The 18,477-nt window shown below is 34.5% G+C and overlaps 1 pseudogene across 1 annotated transcript in view; it reads right to left on the bottom strand.

Annotated features, from left to right (window-relative positions):
- LOC309830540 (glutamate decarboxylase 1-like) overlaps positions 1-18,005 on the bottom strand; it is a 28,244-nt pseudogene extending 10,239 nt beyond the window's left edge. The window contains exons 1-11 of the transcript in view: positions 18,000-18,005; positions 16,186-16,251; positions 11,951-12,065; positions 11,284-11,528; positions 9,106-9,196; positions 6,176-6,288; positions 5,742-5,857; positions 4,058-4,137; positions 1,908-1,962; positions 1,059-1,175; positions 5-69 (exon numbers count right to left, since the gene is read on the bottom strand). The product of the transcript in view is annotated as a glutamate decarboxylase 1-like (transcript). The remainder of the gene's footprint in view (positions 1-4; positions 70-1,058; positions 1,176-1,907; positions 1,963-4,057; positions 4,138-5,741; positions 5,858-6,175; positions 6,289-9,105; positions 9,197-11,283; positions 11,529-11,950; positions 12,066-16,185; positions 16,252-17,999) is intronic.
- Between the last annotated feature and the right edge of the window lie 472 nt (positions 18,006-18,477).

Raw genomic sequence — 18,477 nt, 5'->3', positions numbered from 1 at the left:
TCACCTTTCAATGCCACTGAGTTTATAGGAGTGGTTTCTGGACAGCAACAATCCACCTCCCCAAGCTGCCTGTAACAGATACAAAGGATTTGTGTTCCTATTTCTTTTTTTTTTTTTTTTTGCGGTACGCGGGCCTCTCACTGTTGTGGCCTCTCCCGTTGTGGAGCACAGGCTCCGGACGCGCAGGCTCAGTGGCCATGGCCCACGGCCCAGCCGCTCCGCGGCACATGGGATCCTCCCGGACCGGGACACGAACCCGTGTCCCCTGCATCGGCAGGCAGACTCTCAACCACTGCGCCACCAGGGAAGCCCTCTATTTCTTTTTACATAGCACTGAATGCTTTTTCCTATGTTAATTTTATTTCAAAAGTTGATGAAGATTTAATTGTTATTCAAGATAATTATAAACTTGGCTATAATTATCCTACTTAGAAGAACAATGCATTTAAAAATTTCCTCCTATTAGTTTTCATTGTCTATTCATGACATAGTAAAGTTTTTTTCTAATTAATTCAAAGAGATACCTTCTGTGTAATTTCCAGAGACAGAAATTTTTAAAAGTTGGAATCAGATTTGGCAATACTACAGAAAAATTAAAATATCTACCGTATTATATAACTTTAAATTTGTCCAAAGCCAAAGACATTTTTGCCCAAAGTCACTGTACCAAACTAATAGCATCAAAACTTTTGATTTTAATAGCTATTAATTAAGAAACGTATATTAGAGTAATGGGCTAAGTCCTTTTGATTTAAAATTGTTTTAACTATTTCTTTAAACTGATTTTCTAAATTGTTGGTTGAATATTAATAGAGGTTTAGACTTTTTTTAAACACTAGATACATTTGTAGCTCATTCCATGATAGTGTATTAAGTCTAATTTAAGATAATTTATGCAAATAAGACTATTCTTTCTTGATATTTATTCTTTATAAAAATTAGGGTTACAGAAATTTTTGTCTTGCCTGCAATGTCAATTAAAAAATTTTAAGGACTATTCATAGGATACATCTTTTTAAAAAGGTGAACCATGATCCAGACTCAAGGACGTGACTTACATCCACATGCATCCAGAGTTTGTGCATCTCACAAATATCTGCGATGTCGTGGAGTGGGTCGCAGGCCCCGAACACTGTGCTGCCAGCTGTGGCAGTGACACAAAAAGGAGTTTGGCCCTGGTGATGACAAAAGCTGCATCATTCTTACAATCCCATGAAGTCCACTCCTATGCTAATATTGTTACTTAACCGTTACACTTCTGGACATCAGGAAGCTGGATAACTTTGACTAAGGGCATTAAGTACTTAAAAATTTCAAATACTCAAAGGTACCTACAGTAATGGAAAAAGTAGCTTAACCATAAGATGAACTAATACCACTACCTCTGAGTCTCATTTATTGTTATTTCTCTCTGAATTTATTTTCAGAAAATCATACCACAACAATAGAGCTGACCAAACCCCTTTATTAGTAAATATCCTGATAACTTTTCTTTTGATAGTTAACAGAAACAAAATTATCAGGAAATACTACAATGTTAATTATTTCACTTCAGTTTTAGAAGAAATTTCCTACATTTAGGGATTATTTTATTTCCTTTAGCAATTATCAATTGTTTTCCACTAACAAAAATAGGTGAAGAGGGCTTCCCTGGTGGCGCAGTGGTTGAGAGTCCGCCTGCCGATGCAGGGGACACGGGTTCGTGCCCCGGTCCGGGAAGATCCCACATGCCGCGGAGCGGCTGGGCCCGTGAGCCATGGCCGCTGAGCCTGCGCGTCCAGAGCCTGTGCTCCGCAACGGGAGAGGCCACAACAGTGAGAGGCCCGCAAACCGCAAAAAAAAAAAAAAAAAAAGGTGAAGAAAATTAAGATGCATTTGTGTGTTAAATATGGAACTTCAGAACATACCTTCCTTTTAGCTTGTAATATATTTTTCTCCAACTCAGCTGGAATCATCTTTCCCCTTAAAAATGCAAATACACATTGATTTCTTATCAGTGAATAAACAAACCAATTCTACCAATTAGAAGAATACATAATATTCAAGATTAAAAAATTAGTTTTTATTGTCTCCCAAAGGTATTTATAGGTGTAAAAACAACTATTAAGTAAATGTTTAATTGTCTAAAACCAATGTTAAATATTGTGTTATTTGAGTTAAAGAATGTTTAATTTACTATTCAATCATCTTAAAATCAGCATTACTTACAAATCAGAAGATTCTGATTTTTCTAAGAAAGATACAGATGATTCTTTCTTTCTTTCTTTCTTTCTTTCTTTCTCTTTCTTTCTTTCTTTCTTTCTTTCTCTTTCTTTCTTTCTTTCTTTCTTTCCCTCCCTCCCTCCCTCCCTTCCTTCCTTTCTTTCTTTCATCTACCTAATTATTAACCTTTAATTATAAAGACTTCTTAGTATCAAGGTAGAAAAATCAAGTATCCAAATTGGGGGAGTGGGGGAAGAACATGACACAAATTCAGGTGGCCTCACATTTCTTCACAGAGAATTTCTGGGAAAAAAACCCAAAAGCCAATATTCTCCTACTCCATCCAGTTTTCAGACTAAAATCCTGTCTATTGATGATTCAGACGAAACATTTCTCTTAAAAGTCAGGAACAAGATAAGGATGCTCACTACCATCAATATTATAGTATTTTTTTCTGAAGAAATACCTATTAGCTAGCTAGATGATTATAATGATGATGATAGATAGATAAAAAGAAGAGGAGAAAAAAACCCTAATTTGGGTACATATGGTTGTATACCTGGAAGTCCTAACATTGTTTATTGAAAAACTCTTGAAAATGATAAGAATGTTGAGCAAATGGGTGGTTACAAAAATTAGGTTCCTATTTTTTAAAACTAATTGTTCTGAATAAACATAGAACATATCCTATTCATAGCAGTAAAAAAGATATAAAGTATCTGGGGGAGGGATTCTCAGGAAATGTTCAGGATTTATATAAAGAAAACCAAATGACTTGAGATAAGTATTGAATTATAAACATAAAACATATTTGCAAAATATTTTATATTCATATATTTTATATTTCAAAACTTTTCAATATATAAATATTTTTTTACAAGCCAATAAATAATAAACCACCAATAAAATATGGGCAAAAAACATGAACAGACAGATCATGGTAATACACAATTGGCTGGTCCATATATTGGCTATACATTGTCCCAAATAACTAAACGTCACCTTTGTCTATCAGAATTTTCAAGTATAGAAGTATTGATAATATTCAGGCTTCACAAGGTAGATAAGAGTATCAATTAACTGAAAAATGTTTGAAGGGCAAATAAAAATCTTTATGAAATTGTAAGTGCAGACATTCTTTGAACCAATAATTCAACCTCTAGAGATTCACATGAGAAATATTAAAACACAGACACTCAAATATATTTATATAATTATATTCATTTAAGCATTGTTCTTAAATACTAAAATCTAGGTGAAAACCCTTTTAAATAAGATATGTGAAATTATGTTAGTTATAAAATGGAAAACTCCAAAGTAATTAAAAAAGAATAAGGAAGGTCTGTATAAATTCATGGGATAAGATTCCTAAGATATATTCTAGAGCCAAAAAAAATAAAAGAATAAGTTGCAGATTATAACACAGAATTTGATATGCATAAATGTATAAATATATTTGATATGCATCAAAATGATCTCCCAGAATATATGTATTTGTAATGTAGTTTAGTTATGAAAAGTAGGATTCAAGACAAATGGAAATATACTTTCACTCTAGATTTCTAATGCAGTTGAATTTTTCATCTCTAAACATCATTATATTGCTAACTGGATCTACTTAAAACAAGGAACGGATATGTGACAGTCTCACTGATTTAGGACTATACTTAGTAAAGAAGTCTTAACAGTAGGATAGGATACCTTGGTGCTTGTTTCATAATTACTTCTAGTTAAAATTATTGAAACTATTATGGGAGAGTATTCTTGCTAAAAATTGGGATAATAGAAAAATGGGATTTTAATCTTCATACCAAGCATGATAATAAAAAATTTTGAGAATGTATTAAGGACGTACCTTTCATCACATTTTGCTTCAATTACATTATCAGTTCCCATACCAAGGATTGCTGCAGCTTTTTTTACTGAATATTGACCCTTGGGCAAAAATGAAAACAAGAAAGGTATTAATTCTCCCGCCTTAAATCATCACTTACACTAGTGCATCACTCACACTAGGGCTTATACGCATAGCTTTGCATGGGTTTGTGCATGGATATATATATATATATATATATACACACACACACACACACACACACACACACATGCAAGTAGAGTTCTTAAGGCATAGTTCCAGACCCTTATCATTACATTTGTTGAGATGAAGAAGGTTGTAGTACCTCTTTCCAGGAGGCACTGTCACAGAACACGACTCTTTAAATGCAGGAGTTTGAATATTCTCGTTCTCTGTATATACATGAATCGTGTCATTTATAAATTTAGTGACAATATCCTCCAGGTAAATCCTTACATGTTATGGACAGGTTTAAGTCTTGAATTTCCAATTTTTTTTAAAGAGTGAGGCCTGAAGAAATGAATCAATTCTTACTCTGCTTGCAGTTTTTAATGTTGACTTTGACATCAACTTTGATTTCTTGCCTTCTAGGTGACTACTATCTCCTTGTAGCATTTGCATAATGTAAACAGTATCAGTAAGATGGAGGTGACAGCTCAAAGATAAACTTGGCCTGGGTTATTTTTAGCTGCCCGGAAAAGACCAGATATATGAGAGAAACAAGTAGAGAAATTTAAAATCCTAACCATATATTTTCATTTCAATGGAGAATGCATAGATGAAATAGGAAATGTTCTTTTTTAAACTGTATTGTGGAATTTCAGCTTATTTGCTCATTATATTTAAAAAGTATATGTGAAATGATGAAAATGACATTTGTAAACAAGCATCTTCAATTGTATTAAGTTTTATAGTAAATTACATTAAATATGCAGCAGTGGTCTCTAATTTGATAATATACATTTATATAATGCCAATTTGAGTTTGGCAAAGGAAAGACATTGCAAACATGGGGACATTTTAAAGAAAACCCTGTGTTTCCAAGTACTTTTAGATAGAATTCGCAAGCTGGGACTACAATTACACTTTAAGATTATAACTGTTACCATGGTAGAAAAGAAAAAAGTGATCGGATTTATTAGAGGGATGAATTGATTTTTTAAAAATACGTATTGTTACTAGGCACAGGGTTGGAACATTAAAACTAAAGGAGACCTCAATGGATATATTGTCAGTATCAGAAACATCTGGCTGAGGACCTATAAAAACAAAGCTTTCTTGTCAACCGACTCTTACAGTCCTAACTGGAAAAAGAAAACATTAAACACATTCTTGTTCTTTTAATTCAACTTTAAAGTGAACCATTATATCTTTGAATTTTCTGTCTTGCTTTTTTTATGGTATAGGTAGCAAAATGTTTTATATTTATAATCACATTTTTTCTGTTAGTTTCTCCTATGTTGAAATAAAATTTTAATACTGACTTATCTGTATTGCTAATCTATAGAGTCTATACCAACTGGAAAGTTGTTTTTCCCCTTTCCAATATTAATCCATAGATCCAGACAGATTACTGAATATATTTAATGGAAAAATGAAGCTAATAGTCTCAGTCTTTCAATTACTTTATCAGTGTATCTTAGAAGACTCTTAAAAGTTGGAAAAATCTAAACTTTATACTTACTTGTTCAGAAACAAACAATACAATGCATGGAAGTGCTGTCATGCCTTTTGTTTTTATCTCTGGATATTGCCTATAACGAGCTACTAATATACCATAGAGGTTTGATATACTCCCACCTATGGAAGAGAAATCGTGACTGTTAATCTAGTTTCCAAAATCAGAAATGTTGATTGAAATCATGACAATTTGAGAGTTTTCTGAAACTAAAATTGTGCCAAATCACTGATGTCATTTTTAAAATAGCCTTCCTTGAAAGTGTTAAGAGAAAGCTCAAACAACACAATTCACAACTTTAAGATTTCTAAAAACTTTCTTTATAATTATAACCAACACAACGGCTTATGAACATTTATCTCTGGAAAACAGTCATATTAGTTGAAATACATTTTGAGTGTCTCCTGATATTTCTTTTCGCTCATAAACATTTTTCTTACCAGGTGAAAATATTCCATCTGCTTCTGTTTCTCTCCAGCCAATAATTTCACACATTTTCTTAAGAAGAATTGTTTCCATGACAGTACATACTGGAGCTATTTCATAGGTAAACCTATAATATAGAAATTCTACTGTGAATTATATTACATGGAAGAGGATAAATAAAATCATGTGCTAGATGAGATTCTACACACTTCTGTATGCTATAATAGACTGTGCAAGAAATGGTTACGTTTTATATGTTCTGACTGGTCCCTTCCAGATCTAGAGTGCATTAGTTCTACAAAGGAAGTATCAAGGTTTCCATGGTTTTGTGAGGTAGCTGGGAATTTCATTTTCCACCAAAAGGAATTTGAAAGTAGCTCCGTCCCCTCAGCACACACACAACAGTGTTTGGGACAGAAAATGTCCAGTTATCAAGAAAATATTTACACATTTCCTAGGGGACAAGTTAGAAAGACAGATATCTAGAGCTACAGACAATATCTTGCAGAACCTGAAAGAGCCTTTTCTAAAAACTGATAAATGTTTTTCACCTAAAGACTGTACTGTGAGCAAACACACCCCAAAAAAAGGCTAAATACGGTTATGTTTTCAATAACAGCTTGAAGCAAGCAGACGTTACAGGAACCACATGGGCCCCATGGAAAAGAATTCAGAGAGCACTGTTACGGGGAGTCTCCTCTGAGTCTCCCTGTGAAATTAGCTCCAGAGAAAGAAGCTGGGATTTAAAAGAAGGCTCTAAGCTTTTCTCTATATGTATCCTATGCAATAAACAGTGATGCATGTGCAGTGAGCTCTGAAATCAAAAAATGGGTTCAGTTGTTCTCAAGAAATCCTTTTATTTGTTCTTAAAAAAATTGTAAAGATCTCTCTAAGTGTAATTATATATGATGCCGGTATCAGGGACCACGTATGTGCCACTTCAGATGTCCTCAGCTTTCTCTGTCTCTAAGGCCTTTGGATGTTATTCAGGCCCAGCCACCACTGTGACCACTTTAACTCAGACTCACCCACAACCCAATGGAGAGTCGCCTCCCACCCACACTTGCAGTCTCTGACCTTCAGCCCCAGGGTCTTCCTTTTGCCCTTAGTATCACAAGTCATGGAATCAGCTGGTAATGCCAAGAATGCCCAGTTATTACGTGTGGGGAACTTAACATCCCATCGTGCAGTCCTTCGGCTGTAAGAGACCTGGTTGAGAATAAATTTGTTCCCCTTGCTCCCTCCAGAGGGACTGATCTTAGAAGCAGTCACTTACAGGGGGCCATATATCCCAGGAGATCATGCACTCACCTCTGTTTATACTAAGTGGTAGCCAGGTCTAAAATGCCCTTCATGTTACCCTCTGCCCTGTCCTGACTCCCTTCATTTCCCCCAATCCTGCTCCTCTGCAGGGCATGCTCTAATAAAGTGTTAATCTATAAACTCTGGCCCCAGGCTCTGCACAAAAACACAGATTAAGAAAATCCATTACCTATTAGAATTAGGCTTCTAGTTCCAAGAAGAACAAAGTTTACATAGCAAGCCTACGGATGTCCATTTCAATGAGGCTCATTTCTGCCAGTGTTCTGTCAATTTCAGCTTCTACACACATTACATTTTTGATCCTATTTCAATTCCATGGAGTAGACATTATTATTTTCAGACAACGGAGACCCATTAAATGGTAGAATTAGGACTTAAATTTGGTTCTCGTTAATTCCATCTCGCATGCTTTTCCATTATCTCAGATTATGGTAGGAGATACCCATGGAGCTATCCAATGGAGATATCCATTCATTAAAATGAGAAAAATTCAAAGGTAAAGAACCCTCTCTTAAATCCTTTGTCTTTGCATCTTCCATGTATTCTTTCCACTATTTCTCTGTTTAAACCAAGAATCTATATTTTCTTCACACAAAAAATGATTAAGTTTCATAATAATGGGATTCCAAATAATGAAGCAAGATTTATAAAATGATTTTTGTGTGATAATTTATATAACATATAAAGTGCATCATATAGTCTCAAAAGATATGTTTTTTAAAGTATTACTCTATGCATGTTTAAATAAAGGGCCATAATCAAGCAATAAAAATTAAAACTAGCAGTAAACTGTGCAGGTTATTTTTACATGCATTTCACATCTATAAATCCCTGTGCATCATTAAAATCCCAATGACAACTAAACAGTTAAAATAAACCACAGTTTTCCCACATAGCAAAGCAGTCACTTCTCATAAATGTTTAGTTCTTGGTTTTAAAGTTTAAATTTCTACCACCTTTCTCTTTTGATAGCTAGTTAAATTATATTAACATCTGACACAGACTGATCCTTTCAATTTCATATCTAATCATTTCCCTATCCCTTTAACCTTGAAATATATTGCCCTAAAATTAATTTTACTTCAAAACGTTGCAGCAGTGTATCTAATTTTCTTATAACTGTAAGTTTTGCTGTGGCAAAGTTCAAAATTTGTAAGGAATCACATTGGAGTTCAATTTAACTTTCCTTTAATAGTTTACTTTCTTCACCTTCAAGCAGATTGAAGTTCTAATTTATATTCAGGAAACTTTTCACATACTTGTCTGTGTCTTTTTTCGACTACGTGCTCTGGGCTGTTTTGGGTAGTGTTGAAATGATTCCAATCCTGGAGCTGGGCTCCCAATCTGCACACTAATAACTCAGACTAAAAAACTGAACTTTACTACTTACCAGGAAATTCATATCCTGAGATTTTCTAGAGAGAGACTGTCCAGAGGACCAGTCAAAATGTCATTCAGGGAACAGGAACCATCTTCTTTGCATTTCTCTCGGGGTATCAACTATTTGTTTCTGATATAGCAAACATCCTGTCCAGCAAAATGTAACTTCCGCAACTGACATCTTCACTCTTGCTTGTGTGTCTAATAGTCTCACATTCCTTAGACCCAGAAGGATACTGACATGTTGGTATTTGCAGTGGCTGTCAACCATTCCCCTGCAAGTCCAATCACATCTAGCCCACTGGAGAGCTGGTTAAAATAGCATGGATGTCCTAGAAAAAAAGACAAAATTGCAAATGGGTCAAAGTAAAAACACAAAATTGCAAATGGGTCAAAGTAAAAACACAAGGCTAAAAAGTAGTTAAATTTTATAGCAGTTTCTCAGTGAACAGGTATTATGGATCAAGCACACTTTACTTATTTCATTCAGTAAATATTCCTGAGCAATTATCATATGCAGGGACAATGCTGGGTATTGGGATCCAGTGGGCATACAAGGTGGACATAGCTGCTACCATGGGGATCTCACTGACTGGTGGAAGAAAAAGACAATAATCAAGTAATGACACAAATGTGTTTAATTACAGTAAAAATCACTACAAAGGAAAGGATCAGGATGTTATAAGACCATTCCTAGGGCATCCACAGCAGTCAGGGGAGCAGAAGAGGCAATCTCCAGAGAAGGCTTCTTGGAGGAGGTGATCTTTCAGGGACAATTTGGTTGGTTTCCAAACAGTGGAGGAGGATTATTATGAGCACAAGGAACAGCTATGAGAAGGCACTGAATTGAGAAGGGGCTTGAATGCCAATGCCAGAGTGAGGAGCCCACCTAAAGCAGACCAAGGATGCGGGGAGTAAAGCTACCTCAGTGAATGGGGGATCAACCACCTAAAAGGTAAAACAATTTTCCCTCCGAAGTTCCTTATCCATTTTTTGATTAAAACATCAAGTCCCTAGAGATTATCATACTAAGCAAAGTAACTCAAAGAAAGGCAAATACCATATGCTATCACCTATATGTGGAATCTAAAATATGACACAAATGAACTTATCTATGAAACAGAAACAGGCTCACAGACACGGAGAACAGACTTGTGGTTGCCAAGGGGGAGGGGGGTGGGGGGAGGGATGGAGTGGGAGTTTGGGCTTAGCAGGTGCAAACTATTATATATAGAATGGATAAACAACAAGACCTATTGTATAGCACCGAAAACAATATCCAATATCCTGTAATAAACCATAATGGAAAATAATTTTTAAAAAGCACCAAAAAAAGATAAATAATTTCAACTAGGTTCTGAAGAACCTAGGGGCAGGACAGGAATAAAGACGCAGATGTAGAGAATGGACTTGAGGACACGGGGAGGGGGAAGGGTAAGCTGGGACGAAGTTGAGAGAGTGGCATGGACATATATACACTACCAAATGTAAAATAGATAGCTAGTGGGAAGCAGCCACATAGCACAGGGAGATCAGCTCGGTGCTTTGTGACCACTTAGAGGGGTGGGATAGGGAGGGTGGGAGAGAGACGCAAGAGGGAGGAGAAATGGGGATAAATGTATATGTATAGTTACTCACTTTGTTGTACAGCAGAAACTAACACACCATTGTAAAGCAATTATACTCCAATGAAGATGTGAAAAAATAAAAATAAAAAAACACCAAAAATAGATAATTTCAACTATGAAAAAAACCAGGTCCCTCTTAAAATGATGTTTTGAAATTTTATATTAAGAAAGGATCACCAAACATTACTTGTCAAACTGAACAATCTATATTCAGCTCAGTTTAAATTAATCTTCCCCTCCTTAGCTCCAAAACGGATTGTTCTTTGCACTGGTTTTACACTATATCTTAAAGATGATGTGCATGATAGCTCTTTTTGAATCTCTTTTTTGCCTCTAGAGCCTGTTCAAATATCGTTTGCTCCTGGAAGTATCATTGCTTTAAGAGATTAAGAATCAAGGTACAACGATATTAATTTATTCAGAAAACACTTTCTAAAATGTAGGCTGTATATATAAATTATACATATATCTAATTTTAGCACTCTATGTTTTATTGATGTATAGAGACAATAAATTAAGCATCAATAATGAATATTATCAAATAAAACAAAAAAATGAAAAAGGTAAATAAAAATTTTATGTTATTTGCCATTGAGATATAACTCTCCAAATCAAAATCATTTTTTTACTTTTCTCTGTTAATTAATAAGCAATTCATATATGACAATACCAATTTAAAATAAACCAAATGTTTTAAATAAAAATGAATAAAATTGGAGTATTTTTCAACACAAATGTAAACTCAAAGCTATTCATCCAGTTCAGTTCAGACACACAAATTTGAAAATCACCTGTTTTAACACCATATTTTAAGGTATCTGTGCAGTAACCAAGCAACTGCTCCAGAGACTCAGGATGGTCAGATGGCTATTAAGTCAAACCCATCCAAACCTTCAAGAAGTTGATGAGGATGATGAAAAGTCCAATATTTTACTCTTAACATCAAAAGTTTTCTCGATGTAGTGCAGAAGAATATTTACCACTTGTAGCAGAAAACATTTTGTTAAATCTTTGCCATCCTTGGATGGCAACAAATCTAGAGAAAAAGAAAAAGAGAGATAAACAGCAGGGTCAGTAACTAAAGAGCCAAAGAAAATCACCATGAGACTGAGTTTTGATCATTAAATATTAAAGATATTAAAAGGCCATGTCAAATAGCAAATGAAGCAGCATTTGTCCAAATCCAACAAGTAATCTTCATTCAAAGTCCCACTGGATAACAGTTTTCACCAAAAAATAGACCATTTTAGATTAACATCATTGGACAGAAGAATTGTCCCTTCAAGTTCTCCTAGATGGACCTTATTTGTCTTGTCAAAAACTGAGCTGGTAAGTGTACTTTTAAAAGTAAGCTGAAGAATCAGATCTTAAGGAAATCATAATTGCTTCAATAAATATATAGATGACATAGAATTTTGTAAAAAGAAAACAAATAACATTTGTTAATGGCATCCATACCTGAAGCATAAGCATTTGATAAATTAGTCATTAAATTCTCAGTGTGAGCTTCTTTTTTTGCATCTTTGTCAGCTGATTGAAATGGATAGACAGATTTTTTTCTCATGTTTCCTATCTAAGTTGAGAAAGAAAGTTATTTGTGATTATTAAAACATGCTGATAATATGTATTTACTGCTTTTATCTGTAATCAAATGTATGCCTCCAAAAAATTCATAACATTAGCGATTTTATTTACACATGATCTCTGGTGGAGAGGTGTAAACTGGAGAGAAGCATTAGCTCTACTGAAGTTACGTAAGGCTCTTTAGTTTCCTATCAGTTTAGTGTAGAGGATTAGTAATTTAGTAATTAAGACCTATCATGTTTAACTATAACAATGCCTACTATATAAGATCCTGAGGTGCCTTGCATACATATTAGCATTTAACTATAAATTCTACTACATACTAAGAGTCCTAAGTGCTGTACACACATTTTAATCCTTATAAAGAGATTTTTCCCAGTATGCACATAAACAGGTTTAAAGAAGTTAAGAAATAATAATAATTAACACTTGTTGAGCACATACTATGGCCCAGGAACTGTTCTAAGTATCTCACATGTATTATTCTATTCAATCCTTATAGCATAGGCTTATGATGTAGATAACTATTATTATTAACAAAGATAGCTTTATATATGGTGGAACTAGAATTTATAGACAGGTATTTGAATCGAAACGCCATTAAGTTATCTATCCTCTTTAAAAATTAATATTTGAAAATAGTAAGTCTTGAGGTCTTCTTCAATAAAAGTATTTAACCAGATATCCAATCAAGCAAGTAATTCGTTGTTAAGCATCATTTTATGTTCTGGGCAATGTATGGGAAAAAAGAAAGTACAAACTATAATGTATAAAATCAACTTGTTTACCTATAGCTATATAGAAAAAACACAAAGTAATCAGAAAATGATGTATGGCTAAATTTTGTAGTTTGGATTTTATAAGCTTAGTAGTATTGTTTCCAGTTCTAATGGATCTTTCTTAAAGTAAAATAAGCTATTTCCCTATATAATCCAGACTACATTTGTTAAAACTGTAGCAAGATTAATTTGGTTTAATTTTTAAGCATTGCTACAACAATTAACAATTGATAAAACATAAGCATTTTAAATGTTTATGTATGACAGATAAAAGTGTTCTATAATAGCTTTTTCCATAAATAAAAACCTGATACATGAAAAAAACTGTGCATAAGAAAAGAGCAGAAATTACAGAAATGTGAGATGATTTGCAAAGAATGCAGTTTTCTTAAAAACAAATTTCCATATTACATGTTGACCCAGTAGACATATATTAGGTTAATACTTCGTACAATTTTTTTTCTAGAGGAAAATTGCTTTCTTCGAGTTTCACTGCTATAGACAATGAGAAATAATTGATAATAAGTAAATTTTAAAGTACTAAAGCTTTAAAAGCATTACTTTTTAAAAATAATTAGTGGAAACAAAAAGCACAAGGAAAAGGGAAAGTAAAAAGCTTCTGTACATGAAACAGTATTACAGAACGTTTATAAGGAAATTATGTAGAAACCAAAAAATTTATATTATTGGCATAAGAATTATATTCCACTAATAGCTCAACTACACATTGGATCTGCAACCTAAAACTAAATTAATCTTTAATAACAAAATGCTTGTTTTAAATGCATAAGTAAGATAATGATTGCTCATATGCTTCTGTCAAAATATGTTAATAGGGCTTCCCTGGTGGCGCAGTGGTTGAGAGTCCGCCTGCCAATGCAGGGGACACGGGTTAGTGCCCCGGTCCGGGAAGATCGCACATGCCGTGGAGCGGCTGGGCCTGTAAGCCATGGCCGCTGAGCCTGCGCGTCCGGAGCCTGTGCTCCGCAGCGGGAGGGGCCGCATCGGTGAGAGGCCCGTGTACCGCAAAAAAAAAACAAAAAAAAAACTATCTGCAAATATAAAATTAATTTGATTCTTGACTGTGTTATTGTCTGGACACCCTCCTCTAATTTCCCCATGAGAGTGATGTTCTCAATTTATTCACCTCTTTATCTCTGGTTCCCAAGATGTGGTGGTATATATTAAGTAGCTAATAATGATCTGGAATAAATCAATTATTTGTTTGTTTTTTCTTAAAAACATTTACATTCCTGAAATTCTTCTTCAGGACTCAAAATGTTTACCTATGAAATAGCACCTTTAATCACAAAGTAAAATTCTACATCTAATGGAAACTCTGTTGATACATATAAATTAGGCCACAGTGACAGTGCGCCAAGTTCAGAAGTAACTGAATTGGTCCTGCTTAACAAACCTCTTCATCACACATCGAAATCCTTAAAAATCAAATTGAATAAGAACATTTGTTAATAAAAATGGAGTCCATCAAATGAAATTGCTGTTACTTTTATTAGGAGAAATCAGTTAGAAAAGCATGCTGTTTCTAAATATATCAAGTTATTAAGTCGATTACTAATGACAGTTTAACAGCTGGCAACTTGAGAGTTGTTTGATCTCAAAGACAAACAGAATAGGAGCCAGTTTTCTGGAAATCTAGTTTCAAGCAGTGACACCCCTTAGAGATCACATTTTTTAAAAAAGAAATTCTAAAATTACTGATAATTCAAATATGGCTTTGAAAATATCATAAATAATATGTGAATATAATATATAAGATTTAATATTTTTCCAGCAACCTATGCCTGACATGTCTTCTTAGAAGATCAGAAGATATTGCTGATTTAGAAGTAGAAAATATTGAGAATTATGTACTTTAGATTAAAGAGTATATGAGTAAACTTTTCTTGTTATACTTATTTTGAGGATACACTCATAAATTTGAGGGCAGTTTTGTCGTCTTGATCATTCTGTGTTTTTCAAACGCTGGAATTCTGTACAGAGGATGGGATGTAGAGGGCACTGTTGGACTTAAAAACAGAGGTAGCCTGTGCAGGATGAAATTCAAGGAATTAACTCAGCAGGATCCGTTTCTCTCATTTTGTTTACCAGACTAGAAAACAAAAGTATTTTTTTAAATATTTGATAGTCCAAAATGCTACTTTTTCCTCTTACAGTGTATTAAGAAAATCAGATTGTTGTATTGTTCATACAGGAATTTTCTTACAATACAACAAAATCATTAATAAAATTATTTTAAAAATCAGGTAGAGAGCTTTATAATGTCAGGTGGTACATATTTTTCAGCTCTGGGGAAGATATGTATTGGCTTGGAGAGGTCAAATTTAAGGAAAAGCAGTATGCTTTAGATGTGATTAATCCAGGACTCCCACAATAAGAGAAATTATTTCTTTATCCACACTCAGTAATCCTCAGTTTGTTTTTAACACTCATTTTTTGATGCAGGTGTTAGAAATCTAATTGCCTCCTTTGATTGAGATGAGTGTATTTTTTATCCCATTTCTTCTCCTTACATCAAAAATGCTGCCAAGTCATTAACAGTCATGAAAAATTCCACCCTAATCCCCAAGTCTTTTGGTACCTATGACCTACAATTTCTCTCCTGAAAGGAAATCTACTCATTTTCTTTATTTCTCTCACAGGGACATTCTATCACCTATCACAGTTATTTGTGAGCATGTGTCACCCTCTTACTAGACTCCTGAGAGCCACAGTCATGAAGCCGCAGTCGAGAGAACCCAGAACCAAGGTCAGCATGCTGTGCTTCGCAGACTTAGGTGAGAGGCCTCCCAACAAAAGGCCCAGGCAAGGCCCTACTTGGGGAAATGGAACAGAATTTGTACAACTTCCATTTTCAGCATCCTTTACCCTCCACCTGTGATCACGTCCTCATGCCTCTCCCACCAGGCGAGAGGCCTCCATCTCACTCTGGTATTTCACCTGGGCTGGTCCTCACTAGGTAAGGTAAATATATGATTTTCTACCTAAAGCCTTTGAGAATAGAGAGGGCACTACTAAAATACAAATGTCTGAAAGTTACATTAATAATTTAAATGTCATTTAACAGAGTAACACTTAACCTGAGATTCACACATGAACTAAAGAGAAGTTATTGGCCCATATCACAGGGCCTCAATTACGCCCCATGCGCATACATACTGACTTCCTGAGGGAGATATATTTCCATGATATGATAGCAGATAGAAGCAAATGAACTTTGTGTTTAGTTTTCTGTTAACCGAGAAGAAAAACAATACAGAAATGAGTGCAGACTCTCTCTCCAAAGAAAAAATCTTCAAATCCTCTCACCACTAATTCATAGGAAGGAGGTAGGAGAACCCACTTCCTGTAACCTTGGAGGTACAGTGTCTCTACCTGCAAGAAAAACAGCGCAATCAGAGATGTTACTGCCGACACATCCACAGCAACCCTGTTCTGTGACGACAGGAACTCTGGTTCCCGACTTGGAGGATGGTTCAAGAAACAGTGGTTTGGGCTTCCCTGGTGGCGCAGTGGTTGAGAATCTGCCTGCTGATGCAGGGGACACGGGTTCGAGCCCTGGTCTGGGAAGATCCCACATGCCGCGGAACAACTAGGCCCGTGAGCCACAACTACTGAGCCTGTGCATCTGGAGCCTGTGCTCCGCAACAGAGGCCGCGACAGTGAGAGGCCCGCGCACCGCGATGAAGAGGGGCCCCCACTTGCCGCAACTAGAGAAAGCCCTCGCATGGAGACGAAGACCCAACACAGCAAAAACAAATAAATAAATAAATAAAAATTTTTTTAAAAAAGGCAAAATTCCTTTAAAAAAAAAAACAGTGGTTTATGGTGTGAATTTGGGTAAGTTAGAAAACCTTGTTAACCTCGTAGAGATTAATACCTTCTTTAAAGATCATTCTGAACATCAAATGAAATAATATTTCCACACTCATTTTCCCATTCATTCAATAAAAAACTAATGAGTAATTAATTACTAAGTGCTATTCACCATTCTAAGTGCTAGGGATATTGTCGTTTTGTTTTGTTTTTTTTAAATCCCTTGGTATTAGTGTATCAGCTGTTGAGTTACTAATGAAGAGTATTCATTCTGTAAATAGCAGTGATAACTATAACTGCAAATTTATTTCCCTATAGTGCTTACACGTGCATCCTAAAGACAAACACTTTTTCTAGTATGTACAAAGTATAAACTGATAATCTTGATTTCATAAACTCAGGGCCAGAGATTTATAAAGGGGTAAATTTGAAATTAAATCTTATATATATGAAAGAGAAGATAAATATTATTCTGGATATGGCCATTTTAAAGATACTTGGTTTTCCAGTATTTTAGGAGCATCTTAAGACGATAAGAACATATTATTAATCAATTCATTTAGTTTTCAACTGCTTCCTCAGAGCTAAAAAAAAAAAAAAAAGCCCTTCCTTGAATTACGTATATATGCTAAACTAACCAAAATATGCCCTATGCTTACACACTTCTTGATAGTTCCAAAACCATGTGATATTTTTTACTTTCAAAAGAAGGCTTTCATATATTTATTTTTAATTATGAAAGATTTCAAAGACAGTCAAAGTACAGAGAACAATAAAACAATGTACTCACTACCCAGATTTTAAAATTGTTTTGCCATGTTTACCTCAGGATTTTATATATATACATTTGCTATAAAATGTATATACATAAATAATAATGTATTTTATTATATGCAGATTTTTAAATATATAAAAATAAAGTTTATATAAAGTGTTACAAAAAAGATTAAAAGTCTCTCCTCCATCTCTCCCCACACCCTTCTCCTCACGAGGAAGCCATGTACATCCTTCTCTCTATAACTTATAAATTTATAACATATTTCCCTACCTGTAAGCAACAAATACAATTCCTCAACGTATTTGTAAAATTCACAGCATAGTATAATTATTATTTACCTTCTTTGTAAACTCAACATTAGGTTTTAAGATTTATCAATTCTGATTGAAACAAATTAAATTCATTTCTGTTGTATAAGTGCACCATAGTAAGGTGTTCCTTGTACCTATTGATATACATTTATTTGTTAGTTTGTTCATTTGTTTTTGCTTTTCAAACAAGGCTATAATGACTATACTAGGATACTCACCTGCATATACGTTCAGGTCTTTTAAATAGGTTTTAATTCTGTAAGTAGAATGGCAGGATCAAAACACAGGCACAGCTCAGCTTTATTAGAAATTGCCTGTTGCTCCCCGCAAACAGTGCAAACACTTAGATTCCTACAAGCCTTGCATGAGAGAATTTGTTTCCCCATATTCTAGCTAAGACTTGGTATTATCAGAGTTTTAAGTTCTGCCAATCATGTAAAACGGTATTTCACTGTTGTTATAATTTACATTCTCCTGATAAATAATGAGACTTTTCGTATGTCTATTGGCTCTTGGGGTTCCCTTGCAGTGAACCGCCTGATTTTTATCCATTTCATAATTGACTTGCCTTTCTCTTGTTAGTTTATCTATACTTCTCTGAGTTTTAAACTTTTGCTTTTTACATTTCAGACTTTAAGTGTTCTCCATGCTGTGAGCAGGGATCTGATTTAAGTTTTTAATCATATATATAGCTGA

Source organism: Grampus griseus (genome assembly GCF_964374135.1).
Source record: "Grampus griseus genome assembly, chromosome: 12".
Lineage (NCBI taxonomy): Eukaryota > Metazoa > Chordata > Mammalia > Artiodactyla > Delphinidae > Grampus > Grampus griseus.
The sequence above is the reverse complement of the archived record's forward strand: the minus strand, read 5'-3'. Positions and strand labels throughout refer to the sequence as shown.